At 46.8% G+C, this 19,677-nt stretch overlaps 1 protein-coding gene and 1 long non-coding RNA gene across 2 annotated transcripts in view; one reads left to right on the top strand and one right to left on the bottom strand.

Moving 5' to 3' along the window:
* The window catches only part of LOC119433834 (ATP-binding cassette sub-family G member 5-like), a 77,953-nt gene that overhangs the window by 53,212 nt on the left and 5,064 nt on the right, over positions 1-19,677 (bottom strand).
* On the top strand, positions 1,624-18,940 carry LOC119433835 (uncharacterized). The gene is made up of 3 exons (XR_005188470.2): positions 1,624-1,814; positions 16,885-17,885; positions 18,812-18,940. It is a non-coding gene; the product is annotated as an uncharacterized LOC119433835 (long non-coding RNA).

Genomic DNA, 19,677 nt, shown 5'->3' with positions numbered 1-19,677 from the left:
GCTAAAAATACCCATGTTAGTTGAACTCCGTAAAGTCGATTACGAAGCTTTATTCTGATTCCACAGTCTTACACTGTAATCATCGCATAGCTTATAAAGCTCTGTGTGCTTCTCGTTATAGCATTCGCTAAAGAGTCGCGGCATTCCCACGGCTTCGCTGCACTGCTCGTGATTGGAGTCTAGCTTTACTTTCAATAAAATGACGTCGATCTGGCGTCACAGTAATGCTAATTAGAAATATTTACCACTGGAAACGTCTTTCCAAACGAGCATACATGATCGCCCGGTAATCGGTACGTTGCTTCCACCTTTTGGTATAGCGATGAAAGATATTATCACAGTGAGTTCATGCTGACAGCTGTCGCAGTTGACACGCTCAACGTGGTACGTTTAATACGACAACGATCGAGCTGGTTTAAGCAACTCTAAGGCGTAGCAACGCACTCGTCATACTTTGCGCAGGTGGATTCGATCGAAATAATTTACCGGTAGTTAAGCAGAAATCTATAACTTTGCGAACGTACACACTACCACCAATACGGCTAATACGGTTCTCTATAGCTACCTTGACAGCACACCAAGCACATACTACGCGCCTACCGATACAATGTAACTGCAACTTACCGAATTAGGCTTTTATCCAATGTGTTACTCCACTGTCCGCCAGAAGCCCAGATGGCCGCGTTATTGGCTTCTTCTCGGGTATCACCGGAACACCAACCACGCTTCCGCAACAGAACGGCCCCGTACACGGCGTCGCCTACTCCCGTTCCTCAAGGTGTTTGCATATTGCTCTCCTCACCTTCATACAATTTCCTTCTCTCCCGTCGGCGGTGACGAACAAAAGAAATGAGGGAGGGGGAGGAGTTCGCACTAAACGACGTGCACGCGCCGCTGAACGAGCCGGCTCGTGGACGCAAGGACGCAGCTTCGGATGCGTCGGCTTCGGGCACCCTCGCGAAAGTACTTTTCGTCTGCGACCCGAGTAGCAGACGACAAGCAAGCCCCGGCGAGGCGGCGTTTAGCGTAGGTGAATCTCCGCTCGCGCCCCACAGCTTTCTTCTTCTTTTTCTGCTTTTCGTTATTATCTCTTATTCGGTTTTAACGCTCTCACACCTGCGTCGCCACGGTTCTTTTTTTATTATTATTCTTGCGTCTCCGGGTTTTCAGGCCAAGTTTGTTGCTCGTGCTTGCAGGCGCAGCTGGGCGACCGCGCAGAAGTCGAAGGTGGTGGTGACTGGGTCTCTCTGTGGCCGGGGGATGGCGGTGGTGGGTGGGAGATCCGAAACGTCGCCTCGAAGCTCCCACGTCTTTTGCTGCTCTAGCGAGCCAAACAAAGTTAAGAGAAAGAAGACACCTCAGCGCAACGCCGCGGGAGTTGATACATAACGCATTCGCGCGAGTTTGTGCGTCTGTGCGGCGCTTTTTTTCACGCGAGAACGCGTGTGCGGTGTGTGCCAGACGTACGACGTCGTCTGCTTGTTCGTCTGCTTTTGTGGGTTTCGCGTCGTTCGTCCGCTATATGCCCGAGTCGTCTGCTATCGCCCTGAAAGCGAGCGAGCGAGCGAGCGAGCGAGCGCGGCGTGTGTGGTGCTGCGAGTGAGTTTTTTTTGGTGAGCGAGCGAGTGAATGCGAGAGTGAGTTGGCGCGTGGATGGCTCCTCCGTGAATCGACGCCGCGGCAACGGAATAACGGTGACTTTTGGCGCGCAGCCCTTGTGCCGGAACGCGTTGGTTGTGCTTGGATGTTGCTCGAAAGGCACTGCTGGGCGGACGTCGAATATCTCGTCACAGACGGCGCGGCTCCTATGCAGGGTAAGCAGTGTTTGGTACGCCTCTTTTCGCTCTCTTTCCTAATAAGCTAGACAGAGCAGTGGTTAATTCGCAGGTGTGACCGATGTGGAAGGAAGCTGACGTGAAAGTCGAGATCCTTTTTGGGGGGCGCTATTACGAAGTACGCGATTTAGCGAAGCGTAAATTAGGACGGGAACGCAGCGGGCGAGGGTGGGAAGGTGACGAAGCTCTCTCCATTGCTTGGCTGCCGAAGCTTCTGGTTTACTGAAATCACCTGTGTTTGGCACCAGAACTAATGCGTCACGTTAATAATTGCGAAATTAAGCCATAGGCCTAGGAAGACTTGCATTGCATCTGTTTGTTTGTTTTTTACTTCGATTGGCGAAACGCACTCAGCGAACGTGAGTTCGCTGCAGCCGTTATATACGAATTGCGCACACTTATACTGAAACCATACAGAGGTATGTTGAAGCGGCACACAGGTGCAACTATTATTTGTTTCGATACAAAAATTGACATACGATGGAGCGCTCAGTTATGCCGAAATCAACAGAAAAATCCGGATACCCTCCAAGATGTAGCCGATATAGAGTATAGTAAGCATCGAATATCCCAAATGAAGAAAAAGATGTTCGTACATTGTGTTAGCTTCAACTTTCCTCATGTTCGGCACAAGGGCACTTCGCAAGCTTTCATGCTTAATAGCGTATTTTTCAACTAGACACGCACAAGACACTCCCACGATACAGCTGGTATACTCCGGCGTTGGCGGTTGCTCAACCTGATGTCTTGTTATCTACAATATTTCTCCGATTATTATTTCATGCCACGTCGTATTGCATACGCGTCATGCTACAACCTCCCCTAGTTTGTTAAACAGATTTTCTGCTTGCTATGTGCTCTCTGGAGCTTTAAGGGCAACAGAGCGAAAGGAAAATGTCGGGGTCGTACGCCACATCCTATTGTAGACGTTGAACACCTAAGAGTTACAAGGTACGCTGTCCGACTCAAACACAATTTGCGTAGATGCGCAGACGTTAAGAGCAGGTGCACTTAGTTTTAGTGGATGGAGCTTGCTTGTAATATTCAGGCTGTCACCAACTATACGTGTCATGTCACAGCATATTCCTGTTAACTCGTCGATTTTTTTCTTTTTTGTAGCCCGCCGTGGTCTGGCGTACGTCATTCTGTATTTCGCAGTATATGACAGTAGATATACTACATAAATTGGCACCGGTCTTTATAACCACTACGTGTTTTCCGGCAAAGTAATGCGAGTCAGCGCATGTCTCTTCTGTGTAACCAAATTTATCACGACATAAAAACTGCAAGTATAATGTAGCCTAACGGGCATCTCTAAAGCACAAGTGTATCTTAATGGAATAGCGCATGATATTGAGTGGCTCAATTTATTTTCCTAATTCGGGCGGTTACCATTCATAAACAACTCTGTACGCAATCGGATGTGTAGCAGCTGATATATAAGCACGGAAATTGTAGCGAGAAAGTGGGGCCAGTGAGCTCATCTTTGTTTGGTGTTTTTCGATCAATAAGCTACTACGTAAAATGTGGAAGTGTAACGTCGACTCATGGGTCTCCCTAAAGCGTACAAACCTTTTAATAGTAAATAGCGTCGCTATCACGCGTTTGTTTTTGTATTTCGCGGGCTTTCCTTAAAGGCAAGTACAAGAAGCTTCATCAATGCTACTTACTTGCAAACACTTCACTCGGCCATTTTTAAATGTGATCTACAGCTTTCGTATTGGCACTTTCTTGGTGAAACCAATATTTTAAAAGTGAGGCAATTAGTGTACACTAATTAATTGACTTTGCAAAAAGAAAAAAAAATAATACCGCAGACTAGGCCTCCCGCTATCGCGCAACTATCATCATACACATCTTATTTATGTGCACTGCAAGACGAAGGCCTCTCACAGGGATCTCCAATTACCCCTTTCTCGCACCACCTGTCCTCATCCTGCAGATTTCCCAACTTCATAACATTCTCCTAATAACATTTTCTTAATGCTCAGCCGTCCACGACAGTGCTTCTCTTCTCTCGGCGTCCATTTGCTAACCATAATAGGCCACCGGTTATCCGCCCTACGCATTACAAGACCTTTTCAGCTTCCATTTTTCTTCCCTCTTAAGGTCAGCTAGAATACTGACTACATCCGTTTTCTCGCTAATCCGCACACCGCCATCTTCTTATATCTAGCGTTACGCCTAACATTACTCGTTCCATAGCTCATTGCGCTGTCGTTACCTTATTTCCAAGCTTCTTTATTAATCTCCAGGATCCCGCCCCCATATCTCAGTAACGCTAGAATGCAAGGTTTGTACACTAGAATCATTGCACTCTCGCAGTAAACGTGTTCAAATTATTTATTAATTAGATTATGGGGTTTTACGTACCAAAACCACGACCTGATTGTGGGACACGCCGTAATGGGGGACTCCGGAATAATTTTGACCACCTGGGGTTCTTTAACGTGCACCTAAATCTGCGAAAGCGGGTGTTTTCGCATTTCGCCCCCCATCGAAATGCGGCCGCCGAGGCTGGGATTCGAACCCGAAACCTCGTGCTCAGCAGCCCAACACCGTAGCCACTGAGCAACCACGGCGGGGTCCGTGTTCAAATCAGAGGGATTCGCTGAAGCGTATGCCGATTCTTTGTATAGCATGCTTGAAGCAAGCGTTCTTCTCGGGGGAGTCAGCAATATGCGACAAAGAGGTGTGAGTGTTTGGCGTTCTCCGAATGCATGTTCCATGGGTTCTGAGCGATCGCTTTTTCGGCCCTCCCTGAGCGACAACCACTGTGCTGCCCGCTTTGTTGACACAACACTCCCTCGTCCCAGGCCCTTTTTTACATCGGGGGGCTGGGATTCGTGTTTACGCAGGCAAACACTCGATGTTTCTGCCACGCGCAGCGTTTTCCTCGTGCCTGTATGGCGTGTCAATGTGGGCCCCACATCCACAACAGCCCTTCTTTTCATTCCGCACAGCCTCTTGCTTCGAGACCTTGTTTTGACAGCGACGTTCGCACCTTGGGAAATGAAGTTGACAGCAGTCAACGTTTCTGAACGTCGGACTGGACGTTGAGAGAGTGCTATATTGGTATCGTTCTATAGACCCCGAACCCCGCTTTGGTGAGTTAGAAGAAATGCTTTCTCTGCATTATTGACGCTGCTGCATATACCTTTGAATAGGGGTGTTTCAATAGTGAAATTCCCGAATGAAATTGAATACAAATATCGAATCAAATATCGAATGGACTGTCGATTCGAATGTCGATTATTTTCTCATTTCTCAAGCAACGTGAAATGTGAATGTTGCGCGAAATCCATTCGTTAGAAGACAGAAAAAAAGAAAGAAAAAAGCTAAATGAGGCTTACATACCTTGTCATATGCATGCAATACCGTTCGACGTGCTTGTAAATCGAGGCGCTTACAAATTATAAATACCCGCAGGATAATGATAATAATGAAACAAGGCTACACGTTCGCTGAAGGAGAGAGGTGTGATATTGTGGCACTGCATCTTGTTTTACATGGTTGCACTCATGGTGATACTGGCGAAATAGTAAATCGGAACAAATTCGCATAAGGTACTATCCCAAATTTAAGAGCGGCTCATTCTTATTAAATGACTGACAGTTATTGAGCAGGCTTTTGACGACGGCTGTACATTGTCCCACGTCGTCGCTTAACTTTTTTGTCAGCATTCGTTTTCCACCGGGTTGTCCCTGTTATCTGGTTTCCGCTCGGCGCCAGACGCGCCTACAAGTGTCCGAAATTTACCCGCCACGCTACGCAAGTGGCTATGGCTATACGCTGATGAACTCCATATTTCAGGTTCGATTGCGGCTTTAGCGGTCGCATTTCGATGCGGGCGAAATGCAAAAAACAAAAAAACGCTCGTGTTTATACTTGGGTTTAGGTGCACTTCAGCGAACTCAGGATGGTAAAAACTAATCCGGAGTAGCCCACTACGCAGTGCCTCATAATGAGATCACTTAACTATTCATTTAAAATATCCGAATTTTTTTAACGTTGCTGGGAATTCTATACAGCAAAGGAGGCGTGTCTGATGAGATCATGCGCTAGTCGCGAATACTGCTGTAGTACATTCTCTAATGCACACTCTTCACCAATTAAAAAAAAAAAGAAAGATGCGGCCAGCTTGACACTAGCGGTGCCAAGTCTGAAGAAACAGTGTAGCTGGGCGACGTTCCTTAGCAACTAGTTGATGTAGGCTTAACGTGGCTTAGCTTGGCTTTTTCTAGGCAAGGTTGGGCTATCAGGGCCAGGCTATAGGCTATCATGGCAAGGCTGGCGTTGACGCTTGGCTTGATTCTCGCGCTCTCGGCATTGCGAATCGGCTCGGCGACGTCGCATATCGGCGGCTTCGTTGGCGAGCTAGACTGGATCGGCACGAAGACGGCGATTCCTTTCCCGCGTGGCTTGAAGGCGCTTCTCTCTTCGGGCAGCCTCTTCTTCCGGCGTCAAGGTGTGCTTAGGTCGAGCCATATCTCGGTAGAGCGGAGAAATGCCCGGGCGCCACCACGCGCGTGCTTTCATTAGCGCGGTCACATGACTCTACTGAAGACTTGCTCGGCGCAGCTATGACGTCAATGTCCGGGCTCCTCCTCGCTCAACCAGTTTTAGCGTTGCACACCGGAATTTTGCCAAGCTTAAACAGCTCTGCCGTTAAAAACACTTAATCTGTCTTCTAAGCGCGATTCTTGCAGGTGTAGCAGTCAGATACCTTCATCCCGGCTTTAAAAAAATTAAATTCTGGGGTTTTACGTGCCAAAACCACGATATGATAATGAGGCACGCCGTTGGTGGGGAACTCCGGAAATTTGGACCACCCTGGGGTTCTTTAACGCGCACCTAAATCTAAGTACACGGGTGTTTTCGCATTTCGACCCCATCGAAATGCGGCCGCCGTGGCCGGGATTCGATCCCGCGGTTCATCCCGGCTGTTTGCCGTACAGTTCCCATGTTGACGAATGCAAATCGTGGAACTATTTTCATTTTGGCATAGGAACAACTAAAATGACGCTGTTTACCCACAAATCTGGTGTTCCCATTCATATTAGCGCACCATGTACTTGACCACCAACGAACACCCTTGTGACATTAGTGCCGCTGATCTTTCCACGCACAAGTTCGTCCAATAAAAAAAGTTGAGGCATTTTCGGGTGGTCTTTTGAGAGTGGTCTGGCCATGCTACGAAGGTGGTGAAAAAAAAACAGCTTTAAAGTCGTAATGCAAGAATAACCGGGTGCCGAAGTGATAATCTTGCTTTCTCATCTTCAGTGACGTTCGCCTGTGCTAACGAAAGCGCTGAGTCGCTTTTAGTGCGAACAGCATTCTTGGCAGTGTCAGACCGGTTTCTTTCCGGCTGTCTAACCTAACCGAATGTATGGGCCGATTCCGGAGATAGCGCAGTCAAAAAAAGTGTGGTCCACTCCGGTGAATATGGGCCACTGAGCATGTGCCGCTCTTGACTAAACCTATGTGACACCAACTTGGGCCACTGGATATTCGCGGACTTCGCGGCGGCGGCACCAGATGGCGCAGCATGTGCAGAGAAAAGCGCGAGAGCGAATACTGGCTGCCGTACACGCCTCAAACATGGCGCGTTTCGGCTATTTGCGTACTTGCATAGTCATCGTAAATGAGTTGTGCCCAATTGTTTTTTTATTTACATTAACTTCGTAACGCTGCCAGAGTGCTCTGAAATGACCACCCCCAAGTGACATTACATTCGCAACTCACAGTTTTGGCATGATTGGTTTGTCACGGTCCCCATACGACGCGACAATATGTAGGAACAAAGAAAAGATCAGTTCGGCCCGCGTTGCAACTTTCTTGAGCCTCTTGGGAATACTATAGCTTCGTGGCTATCGCGTTCCTGGCTTCACAAAGGCAGCTTAGTGACACACCTAGCGAGACAAAACCGGCGCGTTAACGAAAGTGCCCACGGCTAACAAAATCGTAGCGTTAACGCTACGCAGGTTACGTCCGTTTTCTTTGTCGTCTGCTGAGAAAGGAAGGTACCCGCTTCCGTGCGCGCAATTATTGACGCCGAGCCATTCCAGGAGCCAAAGCTTCCTCTGAAAGCCGGCAGTCGCAGCGACAGCGCACGTGGCTAGCAGACGACAACAGCGTGGGCGCCGGTGGGCACTTAGCAGAAGAGCGATGTGAGAACCCTTTGGTGCTGCTACCTTGCGTCTGCAGGACGAAGCAGACGACACTTAAAGGCTTAGCGAGTACGTACGTACGCAAGCACAAGTACGCTTCTGGGCGCGCTCTCGAAGCAGGTCGGCAAATGAAAGGGACGTGCCTGAACAAAGAAAATACAAGGTTAAAGAAGCACGGCGTCACATCGGTTCGTTTCGCACCAGCATCGACAAACAGATCGATACAGAACATTCCCTTTTGGTGGAGAAGTACGTAGTGCCCCCCCCCCCCCCTTTTTTTTTTCTATAGTTCGCGGCGCACCCATGTTTTTCTTGGGCGACACGAGGCGATGCGTGCCTTTTGTGTTCGCCGACAACTGGGTTGGTTCTCGAAGATTTTACCGTGTTTTTTATGTTCCATGCTTATTGTGAAGGCTCTTTGTCGCTTATTCGTTCTCGAGGTAAGAACTTGCAAGTTCGCGCTTTCGCTTCATTCGGGTTTCGATCCGCGAAAGCACGCGCAAAACGTGTGCGAACAGGTTAGTGCGTCGTGCTCAAGAAAGCGCGGGAGAAAGGCGATAGCTTTCTGTGTTGTTTATGCCGTTGCATTTCTATTGAGGCGGAGTGAATGAAAAACGCGCATTCGTGAAGGTCGTGGAAAGTTTCGAATGACGCAATTTTAACTTTCTGTTTTCTTATTCCTCCCTGCTTTTCTCGGCGACTTCTTTTTCTTTTTAAAATTAACTTTTTTTTTTCAGCTTCAGGTGTAGTGGCAGCAATCCATTCAACATTCACGGGTGTCCTATGTAATACGCCGGTCCCATAGGGCAATTTCGATCGCGATCGAGTCCGATCGGGATCAAATTACTGCATCGCGATTGGCTCCTTCGAGCAAGCTGCGGAAGGGAGCCAATCGAGGGTCGAAAATTCGATCCCGCTCGAAAGTTACTTGTGTCATCGGGTTTATAAGCTTCGTATAGGCAAGAGGTAGCGATCAGAATTGGATATTCAGTATCAATGCAGTTCTTTACAAATCAACGCATTTGCGAAACATTGGTCGCTTACAGTACGGTCCTTGGTTAAAAAGAACAGCCGGTCATATTCTACCATTAATTAGGGCTTAAAGATATACCCTGAATGCCTCTGAACTCCGATTCCCGGTAATACGATGCGAAACAGAAGGAACACAAAGTCAGACTACACAGCGGGCGCTTACTAACAATTGCAATTTATTGGAAACAGCACAAGTAAAATATAACAGGACCCAGCCCTGCGCCCGCGCACCTAAGCCTGATGCATGCAATGCACATGTGCGGTAGATTAGGTTTCGTCGAGAAGATCCAGTTCACGATCACAGAGAGGCATAGATGTCGCCTACAGTGACGTCATCCGGTTCATCTGGTATTCGTTTCTATGAACCATCGGGTTTAATTCGTCTGTCTACCAGCGATGACTTAAGAGGAAGCTTTAGATTGGGGGCTCCTATCTCAATACATGGGAAAGGAGAAATCGTTTTTCTCGGCAACCGCTGCATCAAATGTGATGAGGTTTGTTGTAATTAAAAGAAGGTAAAATGCAGGGACTGTTGGTAGCGAATTTTTCATTTAGCCGTCAGTTCAGTAATAAAAATTAATGAAAATCGCAAATTTCCAGAAAACGAAACTATAAAGTTTACAACTCTGTAACTTAGCAATGGCAAAATATGTTACAATTCTGTAAATTGCATCTAACAGTACATCTCAAGCGGACAGAACTTAAGTAATATACATCGCTCTCAAATAGATCACTAATATGTGAGTAGAGTTATTGCAAAACCTTTGTAAACAATGTAACAAATTTATGTAAAATATAGATTCATGCATCAAATTTGTCCACCTTGAATGTTCGAACGGGTGCAGTTTACAGAACTTGGATTTCTTGATGCAGAGCTACGAATTTTTTAAACTTCATGCATTTTTTTTATCTTACCAATTTTTGACAACGTCGTCAAAAAAAAAACTTCCGGCCTTCAAAAACAATTACACTTCCAACACTCACTATAATTAAACTTTATCTCACAAATTCAATAAATTTCATCGTAGTCGGTCCAGCGATTATCTCAGAAAGGCGTTTCTGCGTCTTACATGCATTTGAATAGGCGGCATCGGAGTTGGGCCCGAGATAAAGCTTCCTCTTAAATTTTATCGTACTACAGACACCAAGTCTGTGGGGACACTGTAACAAAAAAAATGTTGCATTTCATCTCGGATAACTATGTATCAATAAGAATTGGATAGCATTTTGTGCTAGCTAGAATCGGGAATCGGTTGCGTAAATGAATGCTTATCGCATTTAAAATGCAGACCTGTCTTCGTTGCCTTTGACGCAGGTTGCCATGGAAACTTTGGCCAACCTTTCTTAGGCATCTTATCCCTGTTTGTAACGTTTATACAGTCTAATCCGTATATATCGAACCCACATATAACGAATTATCGTGTATAACGAACAGCAGTAAAATCCGCTTGAAAATGTTTGTACAAAATTTTTATTTCATATATCGAAATACCTATATATCAATTTTTTGTGTGATCCCCTTCAGATTCGATATATCCGGGTTCGATTGTAATACGCTCTCTAGGTGGACGCCTTGTATACGTTTTGAGAAAAGAACGCGAGAAATTTCTTTATATTTTTTTTCACTTTTGCAAACCATTGCTCCAGATTATTCGAGATATCGATTGCTCGCGCTACCGTCTGCTAGTTTCCGGGTTGACTCGGTGTACACAGCGTGCAAGGGTTGAAGCTCGGACGACTCAGTAAGCCTGGCGCAACAACATTCACAATGCTGCTCAGGGTCATCTGGGCATTTCCTGCCGTGACTGCGGTTGCGAACATCTTTTTAATGAGCGCAAATCGACGGCAAAGCATGTGACCCAGTTAACTCGTGAAATTATCGTGGCTAAAACGATGAGCTAGGTGATACGTGTGCCCAGTCTTCCACCTTCCATTGCACAGTCGAAACACGATTTGGAATACCTTGCCGGTTTTTGAGGCAGTGGAGGCTTCACCGCAATGCAGTAATGTAATGTGTTGAAACCTACACAACGTATTGCGCTGAAAGGAAATGAGAATTTGCGCCCGTATTCCGGCTTCAATTCCCCCAAGTCGCCCTCCCTTGTCTCGTTTCTTTTCCACCAGTATGGCGAATTCATGCCTTCGTGAAAATAAAGCTAAGTGGTAGTCGGCGCTCTTTCACTCTGCTAGTCCTATTTTGCGTAGTATGTGTGAACTGCGAACACCGTCGTTTCGTAAAGTTCACAGTATCCGTTTCGGTCCGGGAACCAGGAGAATATTTCTTCGACATCCTGGCGTTCGCTTCTCGAGTTTCCTTGAAGCTAACTGCTACTTTCCAAGGGAGGGTAACTTCGCCATTAAAGAAATTTACCTCCACTAAGCGGATTTTCGTAGAACTCATTCACCTGTGTCATCTATATAGCATACCTCGCCTGCTGCAGTAAAGATTTCAGTGACGCCGTAATCCCCTCCCAAATCTGTTTTCTTTCTTCCTTAAATCTCTTTGCGAATCTAAGTCTATTTTCGTCTTTTTTTTCTTTCTTTCTCGGCGCTGTCGTAATGTTTACTTGCTCGCTTATCCCTGCGCATCTAAGATCACGGTACTTCGCTTCTTTTGCTTGGCCTCTCGGCAACTGCTTCCCGGAAATATTTACTAACTTCTCGGCGAATGCGGAAGATGGCGCCACGTGCACGCGTTAATCCGCGCGAAGATTCACCGGTCCCGTCATGGCTTCGAAACTTCTCGTCTATGGTAAAATTAGGACCCTCGCCATTTCCCCTAACCTATTTCAGTGTTTTCTTTAGGTATATTCGCTTTCCAACGCGATATGTTTCGAGCTTTATGTCAGCATTCTCTCCAGCGCATCATTCACCGTCTCAGCCTTGTTCTTGCTTCCTGGTTCGTTCCGAGCAGGGATTACGTCTCGCTAATCGGCATCGGCAGAAAGAAACAAGGTTCTTACCTGCTTTTTTACGATCGCTTCACCGCCATGCAGTTGTGAAATGTGATGAAGCCTACAGAACGTATCGCGCTAGAATGAAATGAGAATTTGCCCAGTTTCGATCCCCCCCGCTTCCCCTTGGGCGCCCTGGAAACCCTGCGCCGCCCGCTTTATCATAGGCTCAGGTGCTCCCCTGAGGCTTCCCCCCGTTTTCCGCTATTATTTTTCATTTTCGCATGTTAAAGAAGTCTCACCGCAATGCACATGTGCGTTGCGGTGAAGCTTACTAAAGCAGACCAGTTATTATGGGTTGCGTATAAGACGCTTGAACAGAAAAGTGCCATTTTCGAGGACGACGCACGTACCGCGCATCCAACAAGCATCCCAAATAGCAAAAAAAAATAATATATAGCACAACCTCCTCCACGCGCGAGAAATATCTGAACACTCCATCCGACTCCCTCAAATGCGCAATGCAACTTGCCGCAGTGCATGCTTGCATTGTGACAAAGCGCACTTACCAGTAAAAGGCAAAGGGCTGTGGCGTAATTATGTGCCACAATTTCACCGTAATTCAACTTTGCTGCCGTTGCTCATGACACACTAACTGTTCTCTTTATTGACACTTTCTCTCTAATTTTATATCCCTACTTATGTCTGGAATATAGTATGACTTAGCAAGTGTTGCGCTATCCTCTCTAGGATCTCCAAGCTTCCCAACATAATTATATTCCTTAGGGTACCACTACTCACGTTCTCACTATAGCTAGCCATCTGACCTGTGCATCACCTTTGACATCTAGTAGCGTACTAGGTGCATATGCAGGTAAACATCACCAGCACCCATTAAAGAATGTCTATTTCCTTATGCGAATATGTTCAAGATGACTGACACTTTACTGCTCCGGTATGTCTTCGTCCTTAGACAACCAACTCGAGCCACAAATAGCAAGTGTTATCGTGTTATAGTACAGATTTTCCCTTATAATTTCTATATTCTCATTTTTGTAAATCTCCATGGTCATTGTTTTCCATTCTTTCCATCCAATTCACTGCCTGTGTTTCTCTCACTTTTTTTTTCTGATGACTCCCTGGTTGTCTATTTACACTTTCAATTAGCCTGTACTTGGTTGCCAACTTTCTTGACCTCTTCCTCCATTGTGTGTCTACGCTTTCCGTGTACTGATACTTGTGCATTTTAGCCGCCCATTTATTTTGATCTATGTTCTCGAGTCATTCTTCAAAACTGATTTTGTTCCTCACCACGTGGGAGCGCCACCTACAGGAATAAAGACGACTCGAACAGCAGGCGCATCACTGACTATTCACAGAACTTTAAGTGCACTTCGCCTGCTCCATTCGATTATTGGCCAATTTTCCTTATTTAGTATGCGCCATGGTTTGAGGTCATCATCATCATCATAAATTTTATCAAAGTTTTATTTTTCTCGAGAGGAATTTGCTAGCGCGCAAGTGCAAATGTTTGTTCCAACCGATCAGTGCAAGCCTTACTGCGCACACTATTTCTTCAGCTATCGCGTCGCTGTTATCGCATGATTGACAAAACTGCAACTTATTAATTTAGCCATTCACTCCGTAGACTTGGAGTCTGCGCTGTTGGCCCTTTTTTGTTTTTTACTTTCTTTCTGATTTCCTATAGTGATGCTTTCAAAAAAATTCAACAATCCTTTCCCCTTCTGATGCAAATGTGTGTATATGCGCGTCTCAACTGTCAATGCATCTTTGCTTAGTATTTGAAATCATTCATTAGACAACATTTTTCCTTTTATTGTCGGTTGCTGGCGATCGTGTCACGCCGTCGTTTGCTTATACAGTCGCGTGACTACTTTACCTTAATGCTCTGCTCTTCGTTCTTTTGCATTCTTCAGCATACACCGTACGTTAATGTGAGTCGATTCTCGCTGACTGAATAAATTAAGAACCTATAAGCTGGCTCAAAGGCCTTGCCTGTACTCCGGCCACACATTACGTGGTATAAGCCTGGTCTTTCAAAGTGTAGAATATGCCTCTCCGGAGTTCATCGAGTCTTTGTCATCGGCTTACGCGTGTTACGAAGCTGCGTCCCACAGCTTTTGAATGCATTAAGCCCGTCTGCTCACAACAAGCTTCGTCTGGCTTAAGATGGTGTTTTATTCGTTCTTTTCGTCTGCTGCCGGCGGCTTAATTCCTGTTTTTCGTCTGCTCCCGATTTCGTTGCCGTCTGTATTCCTTCAACTCGTCTGCAAGCGCCGTCTGTTGTCGTCGTCTGCCCCGATTCCGAGGCTGTCTTCGGATTATTCGTCCCGGCATCGGCTCATAATGGATAGCGCCGCGCTCGCGTCTGCTAAAAGCCTTCCACTTTACGTCACGTCTTGGCCGCACGCTTTTGTTCCTCGAACTAAGCCTAAATCGATCGGTCCCCTCACGCACCAGCTCGTCAACCCTAAGTGACAGTCGGGGAGGCTTGGCGTTGGATCCTGTCGAGTGCGCCACAAAAGGGCGCCTCTTTCCCATCGACCGCAAGACGAGAATTTTTTTTCTTAGCATTTGGGTGTGTCATAAGAGCCCCTCGGACGTTTTGTTTTATTTGTGTGTTTCGAATATCTGCGCGAAAAACTCTTCGGGAGGCGGTCGGGACGTCCTTTCGTATCTGCTCTTTTACTGCTTTCGTGACCTCCCGACGTCAGTCAAATCGAGTCTGGCATCTGTATTCCCGGGGCCTACCGATGGCGCCGACTCCGCTGAGCTCTACAAGCGTGTGAAGACGTTAGACGTCTGTCAGTCGGCTGCACGTATTTGACACCGAGGGACCGCGCGGGTGCTGCCCTGAGGCGCTCGCCAGTTGTGGGCAGGAATTTCTTGTTTTTTTTATCTTTTTTTGTTTTTGTTTTTCTCTTTTCACCACCGGCGCCTTCCTTGTCAAATAATGCGGTCACTATACGAATTCGGTCACGGACCGAGACGGACAGAAGCTCCGGTTCGTCTGCCAACTTTTCTCCGCTATATCCCGCCAACATTGGGAACTGTTTAGTGTCAAAGTAAATAAACTTAGAAGTCGTTGTTCTCATGATAGTTATCAGATAACGGGACCTTTAAACAATATTGGTGGTGTCCCAGAAAGTGTTAAGTGTCTCAGTGCATACGTGCACTCTTTAAGCACGTCTAAAATAAATTTCTACATCGCTTCGTCGTGACCTGCTGACGGATGTCTAAGAGCAGACCGATTTAAATGTGTTCCAGCTGCGACATAAAAACTGTTGCTGATTCTCGCAAGAATTCCTTCCTATAGTCGTGTTGACCGTGTACAGGGAAAGATAGGCATAGCCCTCTTTTTATTCGCTATAGTCGTACTATCGTGACTTACAGTTTGTTACAGCGAGGATTTGTTCTACGCGATGGCAACAGCTGTACGGGCACACAAATTAACGCGAAGCATTTTTTTTTTTGCCGTATTCCAGGCACTTTGCGGTATAGGCAGGTCTTGCCTCATTTCGGGCTTCTTCGTTAAAAAAGGAATGCTTGATCAATGGCGGGATCAAACCTGTCTTCCGTACAGCATCCCGATGCTCTCAACAGTTTGGCCACGATCATACTATTGTTATTTTTATCATTATCATCATCATCATCGTCATCATCATCATACCGGCGGAGTGGCTGAAAGGTCAAACTTCTTACTGGTAATCCGTTAGGCCACGGTCCCATTCGTACTTCTAGCGTGCTAACGCCAGCTAGCTCTTTGTCTGGCGCGTGTGTTACGTGCCAGTTTATCACAGTGTTCTCGCGTGGCAGCTAACGCTTTCAGACTCTGTGTTAGACTGCACCACCTTGAATATCGGCCCGCATTGCCTGGTTCTTCCTTCGTAGCAGCCAACGCTGCATAAAAGCTGTTGGACCTGGACCGATCATGGAGGCTGTACAATGTCCATCACGTTTTAAAGTTTTTTTTTTTCGCCGGAGTACAAACGGCATCGCAGTTTTTTACACACGCGAACGTGACGTAGAAATAGGTACGCACGATTCTATAACACTCAGTCGCAGATGACGTCACAATCCGAGCTTTTCTCGCTTACGCCCGACCATGCAGTCCCTGTGTGGAAAAGAACAATCGGGATGTCGTGAACTCGCGTCGAACGGCCGGAGTGTAAATATGCGATGGTTCTCACCGACATCGCCGCCTTACTGCTGTCCTTAGACCCGCGCGCGCGCATGCGCGCATACACACACACACAAACACACACACGCACACACACGCACACACACACACACGCACACACACGCACACGCACACACACGCACACACACACACACCACTGCGTTACACAAACGCGTTCATCCACCTTGTAACACTTTGGGAAAACCCACACGATGCTGAGTAGCCAGCTACCTGCAAGATGTTTCACATAACATCGATTCCCACAATGCATGTGACATGTGCATGATGTTTGTTATTATTTTAGATGACTGCCATAACCTGTTATCACACTGATTTTGCTCGATCAAACATTGTTCGCTCCCGCTGACCTCCTTTGGTGAAATTAAATTTAATTATAGTCAATGTTATCGCGCTTAGTGCCAGTGCATTCCTCAAACGCCGTAACGTCATTGCATAGACCCGCCTTAATCGATCCTAAGAACCGGTAGACTTACGAGGCAACGCGCCAGACGCGCGGGCGTGAACTAATCCCGTGTTACTGGCATTACCGATGTTAATCCAATATCGACTGGGGCCCGAACTTCCGCCGAAGGCCCGAGGGTATAGAAGCAATTTGTCGCCAACTTTAGCTCGCCGCTTTGTGTCGTTGTCCAATGGTTACTTTGGCCCTTCTCTTTCGTCCTGTGTCCCTTCACTGACGAGAAAGTTGTGTTGCTTTATTTATTTATTTGCTTTCTTTCTCTCTTCCCTAGGCACTTCTATCCCGGCTCGCCTACGATAATCCCCCTTGTTCCGAAAGGCCATCTTCCGCGTCCTCGCTTGCAGTCTCTTGGCAATCAACGCTCACAGGCGTGCGACGGATTATGGACGGCCTGTGAGCCATCATCGCCCGGCAACTTGAAACATCGACGAAAGAAGACTCGAGTTACGCGACAAAAGAGCTTCCCCGTCGATGCACTTAGCGACTAAGAAAGGACTTAAGAAAGGCTGGCCCTCTAAGCTGGAGCTTCTAATTACCTGTTTTGCGTCTAGCAGAAGACAAAGACCCGAGCAGACGAAAAAAGTGGTGAAAACGAACGAGCAGACGACAGAAAAACAAAAGCAAATGCGTGAAGCAAATCAGAGCGTGCGCTTCGAGGGCTTTAATCTCCTGTTTACTCTCAATAGACGATAAAGAGTCGTCTGGAGCAGTAGCCCTAACCAGAAGTCCAGAAGTTCCAGAAGTCCTAACTGACAGACGGCGGTGACGGAAGCAGCAGAAGACAGCTAGGAACGTCTTGCTGATGTTCCAGACGAAAACTGGTTGATCGCTGCTTCAACCTCCGGGTAGCTTGAAGGCTTTTAGGACGAGAATAACCGCTGCGTTAACCTAGTGTTTTAACAGGGTCGAGGGAGGAAAAGCGAAGTGCAGACAGAAGGCCTGGAGTGTGTCGATAAAACACGAACTTTGTGCAGCCAACGTCTTTCGAAAATAACGAGGCGCTTTTGGCGTTTCATCGAGGTTCCTTTTGGGATCGAATACCTCTTTTTACTATACTCAGGGTGGTGTTTAAGGCAACTGAAGAAAGGACCCATTGTGCACGCGATAACGAGAAATTGAGGGGGGACGGTGAACAGACGACAGAGGAGCTTCCAGAAACGGACGGCCTTTCTTGCGAGGAGCAAATTCACAAACCACTATGTCTGTTCGTACGCCGCCGGGTCCGAACATGGAGTACGGCCACAACAGAGTCCTAACCTGGCTCCAAGACTGGTGAGACAAGTTTTTCTCTTTCGAGTTTCTTTTTAACAAGAATATCTTATGACCACTGTTAAGCGAGCTTCAGTCGCGTTTTGTATACGGTGATGGTGACTTTTTGCTTGAAGGTATGTTAAGCCTGACTACACTAAACTCAGCAGCAGCTCTGAATACCGCCTTGGCCTAGTACTCCGCAGCTGATTGGAATAAAGGTCATATGTTAATTTAATTGACTCATTAAATGGTAATTGAAGCACTGAGTGTTACAATTCTGTGCGCGAGGCAAGCGTTCTTCAACCGCTTATCACTTTATCAATCGTACATTGACATATATTAATTTGAGAACAATTGCTGTAAGATATTACAGTTGTCATTAAGAGAAAAAATGGAGCTGGGCAGGTCATGTAATGCGTAAGGCCGATAAACCGGTGGACAATTACAGTTACAGAGTAGCGAAAAGAGGGAAAGCGCAGTCGTGGTCGGTGGAGAATTAGGTGACGAAGTAAGGAAATTTGCTGGCAGACGATTGTGTCAGCTATCCAAGGCAGAGGTAATCCGAAAAATCTGGCAGCGGCTTTTGTCCTGAAGTCGACATGTCTTGGCTGATGACCCCATTATTTGGAAGTGTAGTGCTGTAATGATCACACTGGCGTCAGTTTGCCGAAGTTTAGCTTGCCAGTTCTGCTTTTCTTTTTCTCAAATTCTGCTGTGGCAAAAGAAGAAGGTATCCTCCGAAAACTGTTACTCGCAGCCTTCCTACATGCCTGTATACCGCTGATTCCGATTTAGTTTCGCAGTTTCTTCGGCTTTGCTTTGTCTGTGCGCTAGGACCATTTTCTTTCATAAACATTTCGCCATGCGAAAAGTAGCTTTTGTCAACGCATCCGGAGTCACTTCGTCTCACTTTTTTGTTGTTGTTTTTTTCTTTGTCCCGACGGCAGGATGAGTGTAAGCACGGTGGACGATGAGAACCTCGGGCCACCGCCGATGAACCACTACGCCACCATCTCGTCGCTGGGTCACCGCTCCGTGCGCTCGGCTCCAAGGGACTACGTGGACCCGGACTACGTGGTGAGTTGATTGCCGCCGCATCTGTTTGTTCCGTCTCAAGCGAAAAACCACTCATAATGTGTTTCCAGATGAGGAAACCTTATTTATTAGTTCTAACAGAATTACGAGCCCCCGGTGCTGGCCTCTTCCGTGGGTTAACGCCTCCTGGCTCATTATATAGAATGCTGACATTCTGCACCAGGAGTACTGGCCACCGTGAGTTTTCGAGCGTTCGTGGAGTATTGCTCCACATCGTCCTAGCTGCCGATAGGCTTCATGAATGTCAAAACTTTCAGAATAGCAACAGAGAGGCTAACGAGGCACAAGTCTCCGGTTTGCGACCCTACACGGAGGTTGGGGAAAATGCTGTTAGAAAGAAAGCAGGAGAAGACAGACAGATAAAACTACTATAGTCGTACACTCGATCCGGTGGATCACAAAAAGCACAATGACGCTTTCACGGTCTTCCCATCGGATACCGAGTCACAGAAATGTTGGAGGATTATCTCGTCCAACAGAGAGCGGTCATCGAACTTGTTGAGCCCAATGTGTGTTGAGTTGTTGAGCATAGGTTGTATTACCACGCTAAGAAGTTAAGTACTTGGTATCCGGGTATCCCTAGGACATGACGGTTCCTGACAACATCACCTGCTCCAGGTAACATCATGCTCTTAGCGAAATAATTACTCGACGCAGCCGAGTCTGAGTCGGGTTTGGGCGCATATGGGTTTCTCTTAGAGTAACGCGTAAATTTTTC

The sequence above is a fragment of the Dermacentor silvarum genome, chromosome 11, assembly GCF_013339745.2.
Source record: "Dermacentor silvarum isolate Dsil-2018 chromosome 11, BIME_Dsil_1.4, whole genome shotgun sequence".
NCBI lineage: Eukaryota > Metazoa > Arthropoda > Arachnida > Ixodida > Ixodidae > Dermacentor > Dermacentor silvarum.
Note: the sequence above shows the minus strand (reverse complement) of the source record. Positions and strands in the feature narration are given on the sequence as shown.